The 12,738-nt window shown below is 43.4% G+C and overlaps 1 protein-coding gene across 1 annotated transcript in view; it reads left to right on the top strand.

The window, feature by feature from the left end:
- LOC119743378 (sorting nexin-6-like) overlaps window positions 1–12,738 on the top strand; it is a gene marked incomplete at its 3' end in the record, with an annotated part of 177,042 nt that overhangs the window by 36,760 nt on the left and 127,544 nt on the right.

Here is a 12,738-nt window from a genome sequence, read left to right as displayed (position 1 = left end):
CTAGCGAAACGTTTCGAGGAGTACAGCGGTTTCGACCGTTCCCTGTTCTCCTTTCGTTTCCCCTAAGCTTGCGGTGAGCTAGGGCCTAGCAAGATGCTTACAGTGGGAGTATATCGACAGAGGTCGTTCCCTTCCCCCCTGACCGTCTCAGCTAGCTCGGGGAGCTAGTAAGCTAGAAGAGGACATTTCGCGGTTCCCCAGGCTATTAACCGCATCAAAGGCCACCAGTGGTTCCTAGGTTAAGAACCAAAAAGGGACCACTAGTCGCTCGATCACGCCGCCGGTCTCCAGACCATCGGCGTTGAACCGCCGGAGTTTCTTTGCCTCGTCCCCCCGGTCTGCTGGCTCCATCAACCTTCACAGATGTCCAGTCACAGAGTGGTAAAAGAATTCAATCCTCACCGGCCCCGTCTGTGCGCTCATCGTGCTCCGAGCTTCCTGCTTCCATCCGTGCGGAATGGGCAGGACCTCGCGGTAACTGACTTGCCTCCTCCTCCAATTTGGGCCACGGACTCGCAGTCAACGTCATTCTTTGATCAATGCTCCAGAATTCCGAGGATATTATTTGAGTTTTCACAGAAAAGTGAATCAAGTCACCCAAGTAAGAAAAGGAAACACAAGGCAGTGCCACCTTCTTCAGGGGATTCCCCCCGTAAGTCGACGCATCGGCAAAAGAAAAACAAAGGTGTATCCACGGAAATCTTTTTAAAGCTTTTCAAGACATCAATCTTTCGCTGGCAGCCCACAACAACAGTGGAGATCGGCCCCAGCGGTGACTGGGAGGTCACTCCATGCTGCCTCATTCCTGGACCCAGATCCTGGTCTAATCCTGCTGGATCAGTCCGGTTGGATCCGGGTTTAATCCGGCCGGATCCGGGCTTAATTCAGCCGGATCAGGGCATAATCCTGCCGAATTCAGGCGGGATGAGAAGGGAACACATTGGGCCCCTGCATCCTCGGGTTGCCATTAGTGTCGGCTCCGATAGTCCACCTACTCCGGGCCGTGAGATCGCAGGTGGAAATTTCTTTACACCCATCTATAAATTTGGGCACTTCTGTTCAAGATGTTCCTGACATAGATGTTGATAGTGCTCACCCCCTTTCCACTCACTCGCAAGACGTGTGTTCTGGGGATGAAGAGGCCACTGACCCTGGTGATTCTTCACCATTTGAGACTCAGCCAAGGCTGGTTCAAAGAGATATGGTTCGGGTACTGCAACTGCCAGAGAGCAGTAAGTCAGAGACCACCCGTCGTTCTTTCAAATGCCGGACTGGTGTGGAGGAACCTCGAGATCCAGCTTTCCCTGCTATGCCGGTGGGTCGTTTATGCACCGATTGCATCCAACGTATCACCGATGCAAAGAAATGGACTGCTTTCAACAAAAGGTCGGCAGCCTATTTCCAGTTTCCAGAAGAGGACCGAGAAGATTTCTTTACGGTTCCTGCTATTCCAGATACGGCCATGGACAAATTGACTGGAGATAGCGGCAAAGCCCCGACCAAGTCAATATTTGTTGATAAGGGTAGAGCTAAGATGGAGGTTACAATGAAGAAAGTCGATGAGGCAGCTAGATTTGGCTCACAAACGTACGCCTTTTTACTTTTATTATGTGAATATATCATCTGCGCATGTGAGGAAGATTCACAAATTCCAGCCGATATGTTAGCAGCCTTCAGATGTCTGGACAAAATACTCCGTTTTTCTCCAGATCAGTTGACGAGAATCTCTATTTTGTTCGCCAAATCACGTTGGACTAACATGATGGAGACACTTTACATACCACACGAAGGCGCTAAGAAGAAGTTACAAGACCTTCCTCTTATGGGCAAAGACCTTTTTGGTGGCAAATTCCAGGAAATTCTGGAAGTTGAAGCCCAAATGAATCAAAACAGTGGACAAACTGAGCTTGAAGAAGCCATCAGCTACTAACAAGCGCAAGTTCTCTGGGAAGAAGGCAAGGAGAGGTGCTCCCTCGTTTCGCCCTGCCCTTAGGAAAGCATTTAAGCCATCAAGCAAGGCATCAGCTGGTGCAGTGGTTTCAGCTCCATGCCCCTACTCTGCCCCTGCGCGCCAGAATGTATAAACTAACGGCCGGGGACATGGCGGCGGGCCATCAGCCCCCTGCCTAGGGTGGCGGCGGTGACGCCCCCACCGAGCCGACCCCCACACTGGGGCCCATCGGGGGTCGTCTCAGAAATTTCGTAGGGCCCTGGAGAGAGATCACCTCCGACCCATGGGTGCTTTCTATAGTCAGCCACAGCTATCAACTAGAATTCACAAGCACTCCTCTGTCGGAAATATGTGTTCGCGAAACAGTGGTTCTGACAAACACAAACGATTAGCTCTTGAACAAGAGATATCATCCCTTATCGAGAAGAGAGCGGTCCGCTTGGTGCCACCAATGGAGCAGTTCACAGGCTTCCTGTCCTTCTTTTAAAAAAAACGCCAAAGAAGGCGGCTGGCCAATGGCGGCCAATAATCAATCTGAAACCGCTCAACAAGTTTGTCAGACCCAAGCATTTCCAAATGGAAACTCTTCTTGTAGTTCAAGAATAGTTACCCACACCAGCCTGGGGAACGTCATTAGACCTAAAAGATGCATACCTACATGTTCCCATCTTCCAAGAGCACTCCGGATTCCTACGTTTCCGGTATCAGGGCGCACTTACGAGTTCACTGCCCTTCCCTTTGGGCTATCAACCTCGCCAAGAGTGTTTACCAGGGTTGTGCGGGTAGTTGCATCACGTCTCACGAGAACATAATGATTTTTATGTATCTCGACGACTTGCTGATATTGGGAAAATCAAAAGGCAAGACTACTCAGAATTTGAGGGACACTTATATGTTGACGACAAGGCTAGGCTTCATAATCAACGAGAAGAAGTCCCAACTAACCTGTCCCAGGAAATCACTTTCCTGAGAGCAGAGATCATCCTCAGGCATAGGCCTCGGATGCACTATCAATAGACTGGACAAACATGTTCGCTTACGCCTTCCCTGCGATCTCAATCCTTACAAGGGTCATCGGGAAACTGGAGAGAGACAGGTGCAAGATTCTACTGATCGCCCCCTTCTGGCCGCGTTAGCCCTGGTTTCCGCGACTGGTGTGGCTTCTAGTGAGCTCCCCTCTAATCCTCCCAGGTCATCACGACCTACTCCTTCAACCTCAGTCCCTGTTCTGACACCCGTCTCCGGGAGATCTCCACCTAGCATGCTGGCCACTGTCAAGCGCGCTTACTGATAATAATAATAATAATAATAATAGTGGCTTCTTGTATAGCGCTCATGTCCGTCACGAAGTGACGCTCCTGGCGCTCTATTATTACTCTGGCTTTAGCACGGCTGCCATTACAGCGCTCCAGCATTGAAGGAATTTCTTCCTACCAGGTACCCATTTACTACACCTGGGTGGAGAGAGGCAAAGTAGTAAAGTGCCTTGCCCAAGCGCACAAGCACCATGTTCCCCGTCATGTTCCCTGTCATCCGCAAAGGGATGTCGTCTCTCAACACGACGAATCTATGACAGTAGACTACGACATTATAGTAGGTGGTGCGAAAAACAGGCTGTGGATCCACTCTGTGCTTCTTTAAACCATTGTTCAGAATTTCTACTCTCATTGTGTTAAGAGCCAATTTGTTAGTAGGAACGGTGCGAAATTATCGATCAGCCATAGCAGTAGTTCACAAAGGCTCCACTGATGGCTCATCCATTTCCTCTAATGTGGCGATCACTCACCTACTCCGTGGAATGTTCAATGAGAGGCCAACAGTCCGGAAACTAGTCCCATCCTGGGATCTGGTTCAGGTCCTGAACCTTTTGGCCAAGGCTCCATATTGTTGCGGGAACTCTCCGGGCCAACCTAAGTCTGTTAGGATATGTCTGACTCCTATTGGGGTGAAGACAATCTTCCCAAACCAAGGCTCTTCCCTAGAGAGATCACTCAGAGCGACCTTCAAGGCTAAGGGGGCAGGTCCATTTTGATGGAAATCTACCGCCCGATTGTGAATGAGTGTTAATTTTTTATCTCTGTTAATTAGTTGCACAATAAACCTTTAAACATAAACACCAGAAGCAGAATTGTCAGTAATCTTAAACAACAATAATTGTTTTTTATTCAACAATAATCAGGTACATTATTTCGGATGTGATTCAGTGGGGTGTTTTATTAACTGGGTCCTTCTTAAATTACTGGAGATAGCCCGCTGCTCGCTTATGCAACAACGCACACAACATGAAGCACTAGACAACAATGGCAGCAATGAGCAACTATGCGCAACACCAGTAATGAGTCGCTGAGTTAGCAATAACACAGCATCACAAGTGCACAACAGCCGCAGGGTACCACTACGCCATGTGTAAGCCAGAATTCAGCTACACATACCAGCGCAACCCCCGTACAGCTACACAGACTTTGTACACAATCGCCTAAGCAATTACAAATATGCAGGTTACAAGTAATTCACCTACTTCTCTGCCCGCTGTCGCAGCTACGCCCTAGCCCGCCATCTCCGGGCACCCGGCACTCCCAGCCAGTATCTCACCTAACAACAATCACCTAAACCACAACTGTAACAACCAGTCCCAAAACAGAGCGTGTCACCCAGGCACGCCCTATATACCAGGTACGTGTAGACGCTATTTCACGTTTACGAACCATGTGCATGTACTAACCCTATGGCGCGCTAAACCTACGGGAATTATTAACCAATCATGTACGCGCAGCAGCTCACGGAGCTCCTAAGCTTATGGAGCTCCTAAGCTCCACCCACTCACTGCACACAAGTGATTAAGCGTCAGTGCTATGGTATTACGTCACAAATAAACAATATGAACCCTTGGGCCAGGCACTTCTCATTTATTTGTCAATAAAGCTAGCCTTTGTGCTCACAGCGGCTACTGCTAGGCGTAGCAGCGAAATCCACTCGCTGACTCTAGATCCGGGGCATATTCGCTGGTAGCCAGGTGGGGTCTGCCTGATCCCAAAAGCGTCCTTTTAGACCTAACTGCATAGCTGATTATCTTGCAGCTTATCACTGTATATCATGAATGAATTTGTCTAGTCGGAATATAGGGTTCCCATGCACCCCCTGGATATATTTTTAACCTACATTTTTGTAATCCTTAAGGTGTCTAGTAATAGACTTTTGATGTTCCCAACATCAAAAATTGTCCCTTGGGGTTATTTGGCGTTAGTTGTCTGTAGTGCGCTCCCAGCTGGGCCTATTCCAGAAGACTTCCAAGTCCCTCTTGCAGATGACCTTACAGCGGAGATAGGGTCGTCCTGCATGTCTTGTACCTTCAGCAAGTTCTCCATGCAGGAGAGTCCATCGTCTTAACATGGCCCATGTCATCTAAGACATCTCATCATGCTGAGGACAGCAAACCTACTTGGGATACCAGCACGCTCTAAAATCTCTGTGTTGGTCACTCGATCCTGCCAGCTGATGTAGAGGATGCTCTGAGGCATCGGAGGTGGCATAGGTGGTCCAGGCTTCACAACCTTGGAGGAGTGTACCAAGGACAAAGCCTGGTACACTTGCTCAGTCTACTTAGGACAGCTGTGGCCTTGGCTATTTTGCTGTTAAGCTCTGTGTCAGGAGACAGTAGGCTGGAGATGGCTGAACCAAGGTAGGTGAAGGTATTCACCACCTCAAGAACGTGTCCGTTGATGGTGATAGAAGGAGGGTGGTTATGTTCTGGGCCATGATGTTGGTCTTTTTCAGGCTGATGGTCGGCCCAAACTGTTTGCAGGCGTGGCACAGGCAATCGATGAGCTGCTGGAGCTGGGCTTCATTGTGGGACACCAACTCTGCATCATCAACAAATAGCAGTTTGCGGAGGAGGACCTCCCACAGTTCTGGAGCGAAGGCAAGCAGTGAGCCATCAGCTTGGGTAAGCAGGTATAGACACCCTTGGTGCAGTCTCCAAAAGCGTACTGAAGGAGCATGGAGAAAAACTGTGCTGTGCATGCCCTCGTGGAAGGATGTTATCATTCGAAGCAGCCTAGGGAGCAGCCGATCTTCTGCAGCAGTTTGAAGAGCCCACTTCTGCTGACCAGTTCAAAAACCTTTGTCGTCAGGTCTATGAAGTCATTATAGAGTGGCATTTGCAAGACGGTTCTTGAAGTCTTCTGGAATAGGCCCCAACAGCTCGGAACACACTGTAGACTACAGAAAATGCAGGAAGGTGTGACTGACGAGGGAGCCAGACAAAAGGATCAGGGGTAATAATGATGTAGTGCCTTGAGCACCAGTCCTGGTGAATGTGTGTGCTTTATAAATATCCACTAATATTATTAAAAGGATCGGGCAGGTTCATCTCAGGCGCCCTCATCCTTGACCTGCACTTGCTGTGGTGGAGACTGCCACTCAAGAGTGGGTCTTAGTCACACTAGAAGGTGTGAAAGACATTGATTGATCTACTGATGTGGTAGCTAAGACATCTTTGGTGTGCTACACCATCGTCAGCCATGATGTAGTGATGCCATAGTAGTAGTACTATTCCAGTGGAAAATTGGAATAGACTAAAATGTCAGTAATTTCAATTGGCAAAAATAACAAGCTATGAGTACACAAAGCAATAGTGAAGAGGAAATCATTTTAATACAATTGTCATCTTGAGTGACACAACAAGCTAGAGAAGTGGTATCACTGACATTTCATCACCATACTGAACGTCTATTCATCATCCTTAAGAAACTCATCATAATCAATCTCTTGATTCTCTTCCACTATTGATCCTCTACCTCCTCAACAGGTTTCTGCAGCAAGTCAATGAGTGAAGGTGAAGAATGGGCCACATCACCATACTGGCATTATTATCTACCACCGCCCTTTAACTATGCTATGATTGTTAGTTTACTATCACCATTTCAAGCTAATACTACAAGATTAAGACTTCACCTTATTTGTCTTCCTATGATGCCTTGTTCAAAAGTTATATCAAATAACCAATTTTCGTCGAAATCCAAGATGGCCGCCAAAACGGCCACCAAGATGGCCGCCAAATGATGAAAATAATGCTTTCAATCGATTCCTCACACCCAAATTACCCCGAAAAATGTGTTCATTCGATTTTTTACGACGAAATTTGAGCTGTCGTCATCATGTCGTCATCACATGTACGTCAGATGTGTTATCAACAAAATTTGAACTGGCGTCATCATGTTGTCATCACATTTCATGTATGTCATATGTACATGTGTTAATGAAATTTGAACTGATGTTATCATGTAAATCACGTGTGTTATCCATAAAATTTGAAGTAATTACATGTCCTCATCACATGTCATTTTCGTCACCTGCTATTGATGAAATTTTAACCGTCGTCATCATAACTTCACATGTCCTCAAACACATTTCTAGTCATATTAACAATGAGAATAAGGAAGGAGCCATGTTGAGCATCGTTATTAGGAAAATCTTTTGACTGGATTCATGGAATGTACATGGTCAGAATTATGACTATAAAGGGCATTCCTGAAGGCTTTGGGCAGGCTTCAATAATGACTTCGCGAACTGTTCGCGAATGTTCAGGAATATCTGTCCAACGCTAAAATTAAAGCAGTTCGCGAACTTCGCGGAGCTACTCATCCATCGGTGGTCAAGTTAATGAGGTGGTCACGAAACCTGCGCCTTTGTTATGTTAATGTTCGTACTGAATAATTCACAGCGCTTGGACGTCGTATTATGATAACGTGAAGTCAGCGAACATGCGTGCCCAAAATATATTGAGGTTTATTTGAGATTAATGTTTGCAAGCGAGCGGCGAAAGGTTTTGATAAGTGACATGTGAAATAGCGATGTTTTTTTTCAATGCAGAAGTTTATCAAAAACATAAACAGATATTGGGACAACTTCCTAATATTTTTCGGTGAAAATATAGCGCAAGCACTACTAGCCTGTTGAAAATTTAGTTGAAGGAAACACGATTGCAGGGAAAAACCGAATGTAAAAACACGAATTAAAACATAATTAAGGATTCACACCGAATGCTGACGGCGACGTAGAAAAAAACCGATTCTCTTCAGTTTAATATCATATTGTGATTAGTTTTTGACGATGATATAAATTATGCTGGAAATTAAAGTCTCGTATTATGCTAATAAAACATGGTTGAAGAAATGAACCGAAACAGGTAAGTCCATTCCGCTGGTTCAAAATATTGAGTGCAGGGAAGCCATGCAATCCGGATCACTGGAACTTCCGTCCAGAAGCCGATCCAACCGGACGGCGCGCGGGTACGTACGGTCTGAAAAAAAGGTGGAGCCATTTTGAAAGTTTTTTTTGGCCGGAAAAATGGATCACAAATCAGGTTAAAAAGTTGCTCTTTGTTTCTAAAAAAAAATAAAATAATAAATCGTCAATAACCTTTATGTGGTGATAAGGTTTACGCAATCGAAATGATTGATTTTGATTTTATCAAATATATCTTGATGAACGGCATAGAGTGACGTGACCAAAAAAACACTCACTCATGAAATTCACGAAAGTAATTGTTTGGTGAAAGTAGGTGTTCAAAGGTACTTATCCATATTAAGTAACATTATATATTGTGAAAACAATGTTTGTTCTTTTTTATTAGTTTATTTCATTTATACTGTGGGCCTTAATAGAAAAAAAATCAACGCAGTCTGATTATATGAAGAATATAATACATGTACATGAAACAGCCATTGTAAATAATGCGGGCCTTTCCCACGTGCACGAAATTATAGCCAGCAAAAAATGATGAGCTCCCAATACCGGGGCCGAACAATTAATGCATGTATTGAGTACCTATCAATTCTGGGAACACGATGACCGCCAGCGCCACTTGCATAGTGACGTTTTAGCCGATTTTCGGCTAACTTTGACAGATTTTTTTGTTGAAAAACGAGTCAGACAGAAATTTGGCAGAATGGGATTTTTTGGCAGATTTCTGGCAGATTTTGCAAAAATAATTATTTGCTTCAATGTTCATGTATATCAATTATCATACAATTTAAGGTAATCGTGTATATTGTAATAATTATACTTTAGGACCCCCCCCTTATATTTTATTTCCCTTCATAAATAACATGCCCTATTCCCACAAAATTAAGCCAGCTGATTCAACATTATCTTGGCGAACTATGACGATATACATGTACATGTACTGTGTAGCCAAACGTTTAGGTCCTAAAACAAACATAATAATATAGGAGTCTATTCGTTCTCTTAATGAAACAGAGCCCTTATTAGCACACTAATTTAAGCTTTATTTCCTAAAAAGTGCACAAGAACAATTAAGCATATTAGAATGCTCGAACCCTAATGGAGATATTTGACGAGAAGAAAATTATAATATGCATGTATGTATAATTTATATTCAAAACCGCCCCTAGCAATACACATTGCAGTTCTAAGCTGTCCGAGTTTAAATGTTAAATGCCTCGTTTTGTGATAGTGTGTGGGCTAAGTTTCGCCATCATGTATTTTGTAATCAGTGTATTAAAGATTAAATTGATTTCGTTTTTTTTAACAACAGGTGTTTAATAGTGTTACATACGCCAATCAGGTCCATCAGAATGCAAATCATAGGTCCCCAATTATCCTCCTGTTGAAAAAGTGTAGCATACAAGCCGTGAAAAATTAAAGCATTCTCATAGTTTCCAAAATAACCCAAACAGCATGACATAATAATAAATAAACAATTTCCGGAAAAAAATAATACAAGAATAAAACTGAGTACCGATTTTAGGTTTAGTTTTACAATTTCCCAATCCAAAGGCAAATACCGATCTATTAGGCCAAAAAAAAAAAATATTCGGTCTCTGGTCAGACCACAGTTCCGGAATTGACGCGGCCATGCGGCTTTTTTTTTTTTTTTGGCTTTTTTTTTTTTTTCTTCAAGCTTGGATTGTACAGACAAAGTGGGGTACTATTTTGTTTTTTTGGTGTCCTCGTGCACATTGGTGTCCTCCATAATTTGCCTTGGTGCTTTTGATCATTTGCCTTTGTGCAATTTCCCATTCCTTGGTGCTCTTTGGTAAAAAAAAATTGAGGTGTGGAAATAGAGGGTGCTGTTGGAGCTACCGTGGAACATTTTGGGAAAAAAAAAGATCGACGCGCATGATTAAAATCGACGCGCGCGCTGACCAGAGACCGACTTTTTTTTTTTTTGGCCTTACTGTTGATTTTTTTTTAATATAAAATATTTTAATAATAATATGTGAATAATAGTCAAAGGAGTGAAAATACGCAACAGAGTAGAGCTGAATGGGTCTCCATCGGTCTCTCGAAGCAATGTGCCTTTTTAACACCAGCATTTTCTGATTTTAACCCCTCCAACTGCACATTCTCAGTCTGTTCCAGACAGGGACTGCAGCGTTGATGAAAGTTGGCTGATTTACGACATAAAAAAATGCACAATTAGACATTTTAACAAAACTAATTAATGAGCAGGCGAAATCAATCCCCCTGCAATTTGAAAACGTCGAACGGAAAGACATTTTGTTATTTCAGCGTCATCAAATCACCCGAACACAGTGAAGAAGAAAAAAAAATGAATCACAATATACCTACCAATAACTTAGTTATGGTAAATTAATTACAAAAATACTTTAGAATTTCATGGCGAGTAGAATCCATATTATATTGAAGCAGGGATCACGACGGCAGCAGAGCTGAGCATGTGGTTTGTGAGCCCAACAACCTGCAAAGTGAACAGCCGCCGGCAACTCCAAAAGATGGCTAGCGCGAAAAGGGTATTGCTGGTTTGGCTTCTTGCAAAAACAAGAGCGTGGGAACTTGTCTAGCACAAGACAGACAGGTAGATCGTCATGACGACGAAATGTCACCACCAATGCGATGCTGTGCATACATTCCCGCCAAACTGGAGTTAACTGACGGGCAATAAGACCCGCCCTAACATCCCTCGTATAGGTTGACTGGCGCAAGGCATAACCATAGTAACATTATTGTCAAGGATATCTAGTGACGTGTGTCGGCTTCGTAAATATTCATGATACAGTTTCTAAACTGCATGGTGGAAGTTGATTACCCGTTCTCTTCAGTTTATTGCTATTACATTTTCTGTCCAATTCTGTAACGAAATTTTCATATGTATTTTTGGAGAAACGGGAAATGATTGATTCCATCCTAATTGGACGCTTTTTAATATTCCTCTAAAATAACGGTTGATGTTTAAATTGCTTTTGCGGTCATTATGCATTAAAAGTGAATTATTTTTCGGCTCCAATATTTGGTCTGGGTGCAATAAAATAAAATTTATATTGAAGCCTCCTTCTAAAGTGGATTTGTTTTATATTGCTATAAAAAAAAGGCATTTCAAAAAAGACGGAAGTATTAATTTTCGAACAGAAACTCTGAGCACGGGGGGGGGGGGGGGGGGGGATCGAGAGCAATTTGAAGTTGTTTTTATTGATAAACGTATTAGGCCCGATGGATTATTCACTAATTCTACATTACGAAAGAAAAATAGAAAGGACTACATGCAGACAACATCTCCAATAAATAAGTTCTATAGAATGCAGAAATCAGAAGCCATGGATAGTACACTTTTCCATATCACGACAATCGGTCTTAATTATATTAAAAAAGAAGAAGGTGCAATTCATGTACAAATAATTTAATTAGATCGTATTTTGAGGGAAAATGCTTCCTGACAATACATTATTGCAGTCTTTGGAATTGATGAATACTGCAGGGTTAAATATTGCCCAAGCCAGGGTCAAGAAACATGCGGTGTGGAATTTTCATTCCGATTTCACGAAGTTGATTTCCACTTGTCAACATTTGCCACCTATCAAAAAACAAATCTCAGGAAAATATTCGGGAACACAGCGCCTTGCTCTTGGTTTAATAACAAATACCGCCGACGCAACAAAGCCTGAATATTACCGGAGCACTGAACAGAAGCTGGTTTCACGAACTCTGCGTACGATAGGTTCGCGCACTTTGCGAACTCAGCGGCTGTAGCATATTAGCATAGTTTTAGCATAACAAAGGCGCATTGTCATGCGATGCAAATGAACCTGGAGAGCTCGATGTTTACTCCTAACTTGGGATCAAAATTAGTTCCCGAACCTTCGCTGACCTCGCGAACAGTCATTTTTGAAGCCTGCCCTTAATCAAGTGGGTCAAAATCATGGACAACCTGTTCAGTTAGTGTTTTAACCTGTCTCTGCACTGGACTTTTTTGGGAAGGTTTTACCAAGACGATGGTAAAATGAAAAATTGTCAAAGGTAACCACTTTCCGCCCTTGGACTTTTGACACGGGACATTTTACCCAGACCGCGTGGTAGAAGTAACTAAGCTGTCAGTTTAATGACTCACATCCAGAAAAAAAATGCCAATCTTGCTATTCAGCCCCTGATAGGCACAGTATATTACACACACCATTTACAAGCACAATATAATCGTTTCACACGACATTATTTCATTTTGACATGCTCACTCTTGATGAACAGGCCTATATTTCTGACACATTGATGATCAAAATGCACATGCCATTGAAGCCATGCTGCTGTACGATGTTCTGTGGGGCATTGTCTGATAGCTGGGACATTTACAGTGCAGTGTCATTGGTATTCACTGGTTCCCACCGCATGCTAACAGAATCAAAGCTATGATGTAAGACCGGAACCAGTGACTATCAGTGCATGACTACATAGCGTAACAGGAATTTGTATCATAGAAAATACCAAACAAACATCTTTAGAGAAAGAAAATTTCTGCAAATTAATTGCAAGAA

Source organism: Patiria miniata, unplaced genomic scaffold, assembly GCF_015706575.1.
Source record: "Patiria miniata isolate m_02_andy unplaced genomic scaffold, ASM1570657v1 HiC_scaffold_11, whole genome shotgun sequence".
NCBI lineage: Eukaryota > Metazoa > Echinodermata > Asteroidea > Valvatida > Asterinidae > Patiria > Patiria miniata.
This window is presented reverse-complemented; position numbering and strand designations above follow the sequence as displayed.